This window comes from Schistocerca serialis, chromosome 4 (genome assembly GCF_023864345.2).
Source record: "Schistocerca serialis cubense isolate TAMUIC-IGC-003099 chromosome 4, iqSchSeri2.2, whole genome shotgun sequence".
In the NCBI taxonomy this organism is placed as follows: Eukaryota; Metazoa; Arthropoda; class Insecta; order Orthoptera; family Acrididae; genus Schistocerca; species Schistocerca serialis.
In genome coordinates, this window is record NC_064641.1 from 683166706 (window position 1) to 683178769 (window position 12064).

At 42.7% G+C, this 12064-nt stretch overlaps 1 protein-coding gene across 1 annotated transcript in view; it reads left to right on the top strand.

Annotated features, from left to right (window-relative positions):
• The first annotated feature begins 7998 nt into the window (after positions 1–7998).
• The window catches only part of LOC126474692 (transient receptor potential cation channel subfamily V member 5), a 169240-nt gene continuing 165174 nt past the window's right edge, over positions 7999–12064 (top strand). Inside the window, exon 1 of the mRNA XM_050102170.1 lies at positions 7999–8019. The gene's annotated coding sequence lies outside the window, so the exon portion shown is untranslated. The remainder of the gene's footprint in view (positions 8020–12064) is intronic.

Genomic DNA, 12064 nt, shown 5'->3' on the forward strand with positions numbered 1-12064 from the left:
AACATTGTCAAAAGCTTTCTCTAAGTCTACAAATGCTAGAAACGTAGGTTTGCCTTTCCTTAATCTTTCTTCTAAGATAAGTCGTAAGGTCAGTATTGCCTCACGTGTTCCAGTGTTTCTACGGAATCCAAACTGATCTTCCCCGAGGTTGGCTTCTACTAGTTTTTCCATTCGTCTGTAAAGAATTCGTGTTAGTATTTTGCAGCTGTGACTTATTAAGCTGATAGTTCGGTAATTTTCACATCTGTCAACACCTGCTTTCTTTGGGATTGGAATTATTATATTCTTCTTGAAGTCTGAGGGTATTTCGCCTGTTTCATACATCTTGCTCACCAGATGGTAGAGTTTTGTCAGGACTGGCTCTCCCACGGCCGTCAGTAGTTCCAATGGAATATTGTCTACTCCGGGGGCTTTGTTTCGACTCAGGTCTTTCAGTGCTCTGTCAAACTCTTCACGCAGTATCATATCTCCCATTTCATCTTCATCTACATCCTCTTCCATTTCCATAATATTGTCCTCAGGTACATCGCCCTTGTATAGACCCTCTATATACTCCTTCCACCTTTCTGCTTTCCCTTCTTTGCTTAGAACTGGGTTTCCATCTGAGCTCTTGATATTCATACAAGTCGTTCTCTTATCTCCAAAGGTCTCTTTAATTTTCCTGTAGGCGGTATCTATCTTACCCCTAGTGAGATAGGCCTCTACATCATTACATTTGTCCTCTAGCCATCCCTGCTTAGCCATTTTGCACTTCCTGTCGATCTCATTTTTGAGACGTTTGTATTCCTTTTTGCCTGTTTCACTTACTGCATTTTTATATTTTCTCCTTTCATCAATTAAATTCAATATTTCTTCTGTTACCCAAGGATTTCTACTAGCCCTCGTCTTTTTACCTACTTGATCCTCTGCTGCCTTCACTACTTCATCCCTCAAAGCTACCCATTCTTCTTCTACTGTATTTCTTTCCCCCATTCCTGTCAATTGCTCCCTTATGCTCTCCCTGAATCTCTGTACAACCTCTGGTTCTTTTAGTTTATCCAGGTCCCATCTCCTTAAATTCCCACCTTTTTGCAGTTTCTTCAGTTTTAATCTACAGGTCATAACCAATAGATTGTGGTCAGAGTCCACATCTGCCCCTGGAAATGTCGTACAATTTAAAACCTGGTTCCTAAATCTCTGTCTTACCATTATATAATCTATCTGATACCTTTTAGTATCTCCAGGGTTCTTCCATGTATACAACCTTCTTTCATGATTCTTAAACCAAGTGTTAGTTATGATTATGTTGTGCTCTGTGCAAAATTCTACCAGGCGGCTTCCTCTTTCATTTCTGTCCCCCAATCCATATTCACCTACTATGTTTCCTTCTCTCCCTTTTCCTACACTCGAATTCCAGTCACCCATGACTATTAAATTTTCGTCTCCCTTCACAATCTGAATAATTTCTTTTATTTCGTCATACATTTTTTCAATTTCTTCGTCATCTGCAGAGCTAGTTGGCATATAAACTTGTACTACTGTAGTAGGTGTGGGCTTCGTATCTATCTTGGCCACAATAATGCGTTCACTATGCTGTTTGTAGTAGCTTACCCGCATTCCTATTTTCCTATTCATTATTAAACCTACTCCTGCATTCCCCCTATTTGATTTTGTGTTTATAACCCTGTAGTCACCTGACCAGAAGTCTTGTTCCTCCTGCCACCGAACTTCACTAATTCCCACTATATCTAACTTCAACCTATCCATTTCCCTTTTTAAATTTTCTAACCTACCTGCCCGATTAAGGGATCTGACATTCCACGCTCCGATCCGTAGAACGCCAGTTTTCTTTCTCCTGATAACGACATCCTCTTGAGTAGTCCCCGCCCGGAGATCCGAATGGGGGACTATTTTACCTCCGGAATATTTTACCCAAGAGGACGCCATCATCATGTAATCATACAGTAAAGCTGCATGCCCTCGGGAAAAATTACGGCTGTAGTTTCCCCTTGCTTTCAGTCGTTCGCAGTACCGGCACGGCAAGGCCGTTTTGGTTATTGTTACAAGGCCAGATCAGTCAATCATCCAGGCTGTTGCCCTTGCAACTACTGAAAAGGCTGCTGCCCCTCTTCAGGAACCACACGTTTGTCTGGCCTCTCAACAGATACCCCTCCGTTGTGGTTGCACCTACAGTACGGCTACCTGTATCGCTGAGGCACGCAAGCCTCCCCACCAACGGCAAGGTCCATGGTTCATGGGGGGGAGTCACAAACATATGGCTCACAATTTTAGACGAACAGTTGCTAACAGGTAGGTTTGTTAAATTAAAATACAGAACGTAGGTACGTTTGAACATTTTATTTCCGTCGTTCCAGTGAGATACATGTACCTTTGTGAACTTATCATTTCTGAGAACACATGCTGTTACATCGTGATTACCTGTAAATACCACATTAATGCAATAAAGGCTCAAAACGATGTCCGTCAACCTCAATGCATTTGGCAATACGTGGAACGCCATTCCTCTCAACAGCGACTAGTTTGCCTTCCGTTCTGTTCGCACATGCATTGACAATGCGCTGACACATGTCACGCGTTGTCGGTGGATCAGGACAGCAAATATCCTTCAACTTTCTCCAGAGAAAGAAATCCGAGGACTTCAGATCCGGTGAACGTGCGGGCCATGGTATGATGCTTCGACGACCAAACCACCTGTCATGAAATATGCTATTCAATACCGCTTCAACCGAACGCGAGCTATGGGCCGGACATCCATCATGTTGGAAGTATATCGCCATTCTGTCATGCAGTGAAACATCTTGTAGTAACATCGGTAGAACATTACGAAATCAGCATACGTTGCACCATTTAGATTGCCATCGATAAAATGGGGGCCAATTATCCTTCCTCCCATAATGCCGCACCATACATTAACACGCCAAGGTCGCTGATGTTCCGCTTGTCGCAGCCATCGTGGATTTTTCGTTGCCCAATAGTGCATATTATGCCGGTTTTACGTTACCGCTGTTGGTGAATGACGCTTCGTCGCTAAATAGAACGCGTGCAAAAAATCTGTCATCGTCCCGTAATTTCTCTTGTGCCCAGCGGAAGAACTGTACACGACGTTCAAAGTCGTCGCCATGCAATTCCCGGTGCATAGAAATATGGTACGAGTGCAATCGATGTTGATGTAGCATTCTCAACACCGACGTTTTTGAGATTCCCGATTCTCGCGCAATTTGTCTGCTACTGATGTGCGGATTAGCCTCGACAGCAGCTAAAAAACCTACTTGGGCATCATCAGTTGTTGCAGGTCGTGGTTGACGTTTCACATGTGGCTGAGCACTTCTGGTTTCCTTAAATAACGTAATTATCCGGCGAACGGTCCGGACACTTGGATGATGTCGTCCAGGATACCGAGCAGCATACATAGCACACGCCCGTTGGGCATTTTGATCACAATAGTCATACATCAACACGATATCGACCTTTTCCGCAATTGGTAAACGGTCCATTTTAAGACGGGTAATGTATCACGAAGGAAATACCGTCCGCAGTGGCGGAATGTTACGTGATACCTCGTACTTATATGTTTGTGACTATTACAGCACCATCTATCACAAAGCGAAAAAAGTGATCCAACTAAAACATTCATATTTCTTTACGTACTACACGAATATGTAATAAAAAATGGGGGTTCCTATTTTTAAAAAACGCAGTTTGACATCCGTTTGACCTATGGCAACGCCATATAGCGGGCCAACCATAGCGCCATCTGGTTTCCCCCTTCAAGCTAGACGAGTTTCGCTCGTTGTAGTTTTTTCGTTTGATGCTTATTTCGTGAGATATTTGCCCCGGTCACTATCAATGGACCACCCTGTATACGCTGAGGTGACAAGTCATGGGGCAGCGATATACACCTATACAGATGGCGGTAGTATCTTGTACACAAGTTATAATAAGGCAGTGTATTGGCGAAGCTGTAATTTGTGCTCAGGTGATTCACTTGAAAAGATTACCGATATAATTATGGTCACAAGACGGGAATTAACAGGCTCTGAACGCGGAATGGTAGTTGAAGCTAGACGCATGGGACATCCCATTTCGGAGATGAATTGAATATTCCGAGATCTATAGTGTCAAGAAGTGCCAAGGATATCACATTTCAGGCATTACTTCTCACTACTGACAACGCAGTGGCCGACGGCCTTCACTTAACGAGCGACAGCAGGGGCGTTTGTGTAGAGTTGTCAGTGGCAACAGACAAGCAACGCTGCGTGAAGTAACTCAGAAATCAATGTGGCACGTACGATGAACCTATTTGTTACGACAATGCGGCGAAATATGGCGTTACTGGCCTATGGCAGCAGACGACAGACGAGAGTGCCTTTGCTGAGACCACGACAACGCCTGCAGCGCTTCTCCTGGGCTCGTGACGATATTGGTTGGACCCTAGACGACTGGAAACCGCGGCCTGGTCAGGTGAGTTCCAATTCCAGTTGGTAACTCCTGGTGGTAGGGTTCGAGTGTAGCGCAGATCCCATGAGGCATGGACCCTGTTGTCAACAATGTACTGTACAAGCAGGTGACGGCTCCATAATGATGTGGACTGTATTTGAATGGCCAGGGTCCTCTGGCCCAACTGAACCGATCATTAACTATAAATGGTTATGTTCGACCACGTGGAGACCATTTGCAGCCATTCAATGACCTCTACATCTACATCCATACTCCGCAAGTCACCTGACGGTGTGTGGAGGAGGATACTTCGAGTACCTCTATCGGTTCTCCCTTCTATTCCAGTCTCGTATTGTTCGTGGAAAGAAAGATTGTCGGTATGCGCCTGTGTGTGGGCTCTAATCTCTCTGATTTTATCCTCATGGTCTCTTCGCCAGATATACGTAGGAGGGAGCAATATACTGCTTGACTCCTCGGTGAAGGTATGTTCTCCAAACTTCAACAAAAGCGCGTACGGAGCTACTGAGCGTCTCTCCTGCAAAGTCTTCTACTGGAGTTTATCTATCATCTCCGTAACGCTTTCGCGATTACTAAATGATCCTGTAACGAAGCGCGCTGCTCTCCGTTGGATCTTCTCTATCTCTTCTATCAACCCTATCTGGTAAGGATCCCACACTAGTGAGCAATATTCAAGCAGTGGGCGAACAAGTGTATTGTAACCTACTTCGGCCGGCCGGTGTGGCCGTGCGGTTCTAGGCGCTTCATCTGGAACCGCGTGACCGCTACGGTCGCAGGTTCGAATCCTGCCTGGGGCATGGATGTGTGTGATGTCCTTAGGTTAGTTAGGTTTACGTAGTTCTAAGTTCTAGGGGACTGATGACCACAGATATTAGGTCCCATAGTGCTCAGAGCCATTTGAACCATTTTTTTGTAACGTACTTCCTTTGTTTTCGGATTGCATTTCCTTAGGATTCTTCCAATGAGTCTCAGTCTGGCATCTGCTTTACCGACGACCAACTTTATATGATCATTCCATTTTAAATCACTCCTAATGCCTACTCCCAGATAATTTATGGAATTAACTGCTTCCAGTTGCTGACCTGCCATATTGTAGCTAAATGATAAAGGATCTTTCTTTCTATGTATTCGCAGCACATTACATTTGTCTACATTGAGATTCAATTGCCATTCCCTACTCTATGCGTCAATTCGTTGCAGATCCTCCTGCACTTCAGTACAATTTTTCATTGTCACAACCTCTCGATGTACCACAGCATCATCCGCAAAAAGCCTCAGTGATCTTCCGATCTTGTCCACAAGGTCATTTATGTATATTGTGAATAGCAAGGGTCCTACGACACTCCCCTGCGGCACACCTGAAATCACTCTTACTTCGGAAGACTTCTCTCCATTGAGAATGACATGCTGCTTTCTGTTATCAAGGAACTCCTCAATCCAATCACACAATTGGTCTGATAGTCTATATGCTCTTACTTTGTTCATTAAACGACTGTGGGGAACTGTATCGAACGCCTTGCGGAAGTCAAGAAACACGGCATCTACCTGGGAACCCGTGTCTATGGCCCTCTGAGTCTCGTGGACGAATAGCGCGAGCTGGGTTTCACACGATCGTCTTTTTCGAAACCCATGCAGATTCCTACAGAGTAGATTTCTAGTTTCCAGAAAAGTCATTATACTCGAACACAATACGTGTTCCAAAATTCTACAACTGATCGACGTTAGAGATATAGGTCTACAGTTCTGCACATCTGTTCGACGTCCCTTCTTGAAAACGGGGATGACCTGTGCCCTTTTCCAATCCTTTGGAACGCTACGCTCTTCTAGAGACCTACGGTACACCGCTGCAAGATGTGGGGCAAGTTCCTTCGCGTACTCTGTGTAAAATTGAACTGGTATCCCATCAGGTCCAGAGGCCTTTCCTCCTTTGAGCGATTTTAATTGTTTCTCTATCCCTCTGTCGTCTATTTCGATATCTACCATTTTGTCATCTGTGCGACAATCTAGAGAAGGAACTACAGTGCAGTCTTCCTCTGAGAAACAGCTTCGGAAAAAGACATTTAGTATTTCGGCCTTTAATCTGTCATCCTCTGTTTCAGTACCATTTTGGTCACAGAGTGTCTGGACATTTTGTTTTGATCCACCTACCGCTTTGACATAAGACCAAAATTTCTTAGGGTTTTCTGCAAAGTCAGTACATAGAACTTTACTTTCGAATTTATTGAACGCCTCTCGCATGGCCCTCCTCACATTACATTTCGCTTCGCGTAATTTTTGTTTGTCTGCAAAGCGTTGGGTATGTTTATGTTTGCTGTGAAGTTTCCTTTGCTTTCGCAGCAGTTTTCTAACTCGGTTGTTGTACCACGGTGGCTCTTTTCCATCTCTTACGATCTTGCTTGGCACATACTCATCTAACGCATATTGTACGATGGTTTTGAACTTTGTCCACTGATCCTCAACACTATCTGTACTTAAAATAAAACTTTTGTGTTGAGCCGTCAGATACTCTGAAATCTGCTTTTTGTCACTTTTGCTAAACAGAAAAATCTTCCTACCTTTTTTAATATTCCTATTTACGGCTGAAACCATCGATGCAGTAACCACTTTATGATCGCTGATTTCCTGTTCTGCGTTAACTGTTTCAAATTGTTCGGGTCTGTTTGTAACCAGAAGGTCTAATATGTTATCGCCACGAGTCGGTTCTCTGTTTAACTGCTGAAGGTAGTTTTCAGATAAAGCACTTAAAAAAATTTCACTGGATTCTTTGTCCCTGGCACCCGTTATGAACGTTTGAGTCTCCCAGTCTATATCCGGCAAATTAAAATCGCCACCCAGAACTATAACATGGTGGGGAAATCTACTCGAAATATTTTCCAAATTATCCTTCCTGGACAAGAAACCCTACCTGGGAACCCGTGTCTATTGTCCTCTGAGTCTCGTGGACGAATAGCGCGAGCTGGGTTTCACACGATCGTCCCTTTCGAAACCCATGCTGATTCCTACAGAGTAGGACGTCATGTAACCAGGCCACAGTCGTTCGCGACTGGTTTGGGGAACATTCTGGACAATTCGAGCGAATGATTTGGCCAGCCAGATCGCAAAACATGAATCGCATCAGACAACTATGGGCCATAATCGAGACGTCAGTTCTTGCGCAACAACCTACGCTGGCAACACTTTCGCACTTGTGGACGGCTATTGGCGCAGCATGGCTCAATATTTCTGCAGGGGATTTCCAACGACTTGTTGAGTACCTTCGCCGTCGAGTTGCTGCAGTAAGCCGTGCAGATCCAATACGATATTAGCAGATTTCCCCACGACTTTTATCACCTTAGTGTAGACACAAGTGCCCAGCCCACTCTGCTAATCAAACGGTGCTGGTTCCGCGCTGCGGCGCGCAACGTTTACCTAAGCGCAGCCACGGCCTTCCTCCCACACACGGGACGCCCTGCTCTACCGACTGGACGCGTATCGACGCCTCGCCGCGGTGCCAGGCGGTGCGAGGTAACCACTAGCCGGGCGCCTCAGTGCTGCCAGCGAAGAGGCACGGTGCAGTCTGGCCAGGTACACGTGTCCGTCTGCAGTCTCACCAAGCCTCTGCAGCTACCTCTACTGCACGCTTGTCACAATGCGCTCCTCAAACTACAGAACACGCGCAAATCTGCACCATTTCCTCTTTTTTTCACCACAAGACACCAGCTTCGCACGCACCTTGCCCTCTGCAGCAATTCCTTTTATTTGCAAGCCACGCTCGCTGGTATTTCATATAAGTCAGCAAGGCCCGTATTGTACTGAACAACTTACAGCTATTGTTATTATTATTCAATATTTTATGTTGATGAGATTATCATTGCTTTTGACGATACTGACCATGAGTTACAGCTTCTCTTCAATACTTTCAATGGTTTACATGAAAAATTTCCTTCACAAAAGAACATCAGAATGAAAAAGTTGAACATAACTTTCTTGATTTAACAATTTCTATACAGAATAGTTCTTTCAATTTCAACATTTTCCGTAAGGAAACGTATTCAGATAATGTCATCCTGCTGAATCAACTCATCCAAAAGCTCATAAACTGGCGTTTTTTTCATTCTGCCACTCACCGTATGGTAACTACTCCTTTATCAACTGCCGATCAACAAAAAGAATTGAATGTTATCAAAGCGATTGCGGTTAATAATGGGTACAATCAGAATATGGTTGATTACATGTTCTGTAACAAAACTTCCCAAAACTGTTCGACTTTGAGCAACAACCTCCCCACTGATAGCAAAGAAGCTAAAAAAAGAAAAATATTTCTATTCCTTTCTTGGGCAATATATTATATAGGATAAAACGTCTTCTAATGAAAAAATATAACTGTGACGTCTCCTTCTCTAAAGATAACAGTTTAAAGAGAAATCTTGTACATTCCTTTCTTGGGCAATGTATCATATAGGATAAAACGTCTTCTAATGAAAAAATATAACTGTGACGTCTCCTTCTCTAAAGATAACAGTTTAAAGAGAAATCTTGTACATTCAATAGAGATCGCTGGCGATTGGTTTTCCAATTCCAGGCTTTACAAACTAACCTGTAACAACTGTCCTTCATATTATATTGGTCAAACAGGCAGAGCTGTGAAAACAAGATATAAAGAACACCTATTAGGTAAAAAAGGAGCGAATATACACAATTCTACTTTTGCTGAACACCTCCTGATAGCCATTCATACGCCAAAACATTTCGAAGACACTGTTATCCTACACAGAGAAGACAAAGGGCGTAGATTAGATCTGTGGCAAGAGTTACAAATTTTCAAACATCTTGAGCTCAAGGACGGTAATATACTGAACGACCAGTTGAACCTTGCTTGTAGACAATTTTTCGAAGGCTTTAAACCTGTACTGTTTACGGTATAACATTAATGCTGGTAACCTTAGTGGTTTATTTCCTCAGGAAGCTATGATGCACCTTCAGTGCTTTAAGCTCACTACCCCTTATGTAATGGTGGTTTTGTCACAATGTATGTTTGCTTCTACATCGGCCCTTATGTGTTTTTTCCTGGCTATAAAATTTTGTTTTTTCTGTGAATGTGTATTAACAGGATCGTGTACCAGTGTTCGTAATTCGTTCTTGACAAGAGCCATTATTGTCAATTTTGAAGTTCTGACATGTATACCGTTTGTGGGCTTCACTAATATAGTAATGTAGTTTTTTATATTTTTGCTGTATACGTCACTGGGCGTAAGTTTCTCGGCGTAAGCGCCACCTGCCATTTTGATGTATAACTACATTATTTGTTCCAATGTTCCCATACTGTTATAACGGGAGTGTTAATTTCCTTCCTTTTTTTATTGTTACTCTACATAAGGACGTTATTAATACTGATAACTTACACGTTGCCTTTGTACGCCGATTGGCACGTTTCTCGGCACGAGCGCCACCTGCCCGGTTTTCAGAGTAACTACGCTCGCCGATTACACTCAGTCGGTTGTGAGCTCTGCAAGATCCAAGAGCTATTTATATTAACGTGACAAACCCTAATTCTAGGGCTATATTTTATTTTTGACACATGTATCTATGCCGACAATTGTAAAAACGACGATGGTACATTAGTCCTTACTATTGTAAAATTGTAAGTATCAGTCATCGTTATCGTACTTCTGTAATGCAACAGTTCTCTAATTTGTCTTAAAATTTATTCTTGGCTTATAAGCTTCATACTTTTCTAATGTAAGCTATGATGTTGGTTGTCCTTAGGTTACCTTCTGAAGAACACAAATTTATATTTGTCGAAACCTAGGTAAAGAATTTCTTTATCCATTGCAACTGGTCGTCTGTTTATAATTTTATTATTTATTGTTATTATTATTACAATATATCGATGTTTTACGTGGAGGAGGGAGGAGAGTAATGTTTAACGTCCCGTCGACAACGAGGCCATTAGAGACGGAGCGTAAGCTCGGGTGAGGGAAGGATGGGGAAGGAAATCGGCCGTGCCCTTTCAAAGGAACCATCCCGGCATTTGCCTGAAGCGATTTAGGGAAATCACGGAAAACCTAAATCAGGTTGGCCGGAGACGGGATTGAACCGTCGTCCTCCCGAATGCCAGTCCAGTGTGCTAACCACTGCGCCACCTCGCTCGGTATGTTTTACGTAATAGAACACAACATGACCGCAGAACAATGCGAGTCGCGAATGTAAACTACGTAAAACTCTTGGAAAGAGTAACACTAGATGATGAGAAAATTACTCGGCAACTCCTTCCACATTATCTCAGCCTAGATCTCTGATGATCTAGATGTCGACGACATGTCAAATCGGTCTTCCTTCCTTCTCAGTCCTTAACCGCCTAGAGTAATGGATGTAGACAGGTTTTTTTGTTCGTAAGACTCCACCTCAAATTTATTTTCTAGACGAAGTGATTTTCCCTTATCAAGTGTTTTTTTTATTTTAAAACAAACATTCTATTTGAGGAAAATAGTTAATATCGCTCCGCTGGGCATTATCAAGCATCCTGATTGCAAAAGTAATAACAAAAGTTACGGGCAGCTTCAAACAAACAAGAAATAACAAAACACATGTCCCAGTTGTCGAAAGCGCACAAAAAGTGTGTTACATGTACGATATTATATTTGTCTGGATTTTGGGACGCCCTTATACAGGGTGACCCAAAAGTCTGTTAGCATTTGTAAATTCAATACTTCACACAGTAATTTAGGTAGAAAGGTAAAAATTAACACGCATGCTTGACATGACTGTGGGATTTTATTGAAACCAAAAAATGTGCACAAAGTGGACAACAAATGATGCTTCACATGATACTAAATTAACAAATAGCGTAACAGTTGATTTTCAGCAAAGACAAATTCTCAGCACGTTGTCCATTATTCATCAACAATATCTCTAGTCGACGGACTATATTGTGAACACCACTGTACAGAATATCAGTATGTATGGTAAGAAACTACCGTCTGATGTTATCTTTTACCATCCCTAATGAGGTCGGACGATCGCGGTAGACTTGCGATTACAGGTAATCCCAGAACCAAACGGTGTGCGCAAGAGACCTTCCATTCGTGTATCAATATGGAACGGAGTGCCATCCTACATGAAAGCTGTACCTTCCAGCAGATGTTTATCAGCCACGCTAAAGATGTTCTGACTCCCTAATTGCAGCTCCTTGTACACACACTTCTCATGCGGCGTCACTGACATGTTGCTGTCCAACGCCATGTTTTGGCCAGATTTTGCACTCCGTTTGGTTTTAATAAAAATCCTTGTCATTTGAGGCACGTGTGTCAATTTTTACCTCTCCACCTACATTATTCCGTGAATCAGTACACTTTCAAATGTTAACGGAGTTTTGGGTCACCTTCTGTATTGATCTTTTCCACATTGCTATACGAACCATAACACACTGAAAAATTGAAGCACATAACATATTATTTTTGTGATGTATAACTGGGTCAAATATTTTTTTAATTCTTGTTAGTTTGAAGATTCCCATAATTTTTGTGATTGTTTTTACCCACCAATTTTCTTGTTAATGTGAAACTGAGCGAAATTAGCCAAGTGTCAATTTAAAAAATGTTCAACTACAAAAGGCCTGACAAAGAAAAAC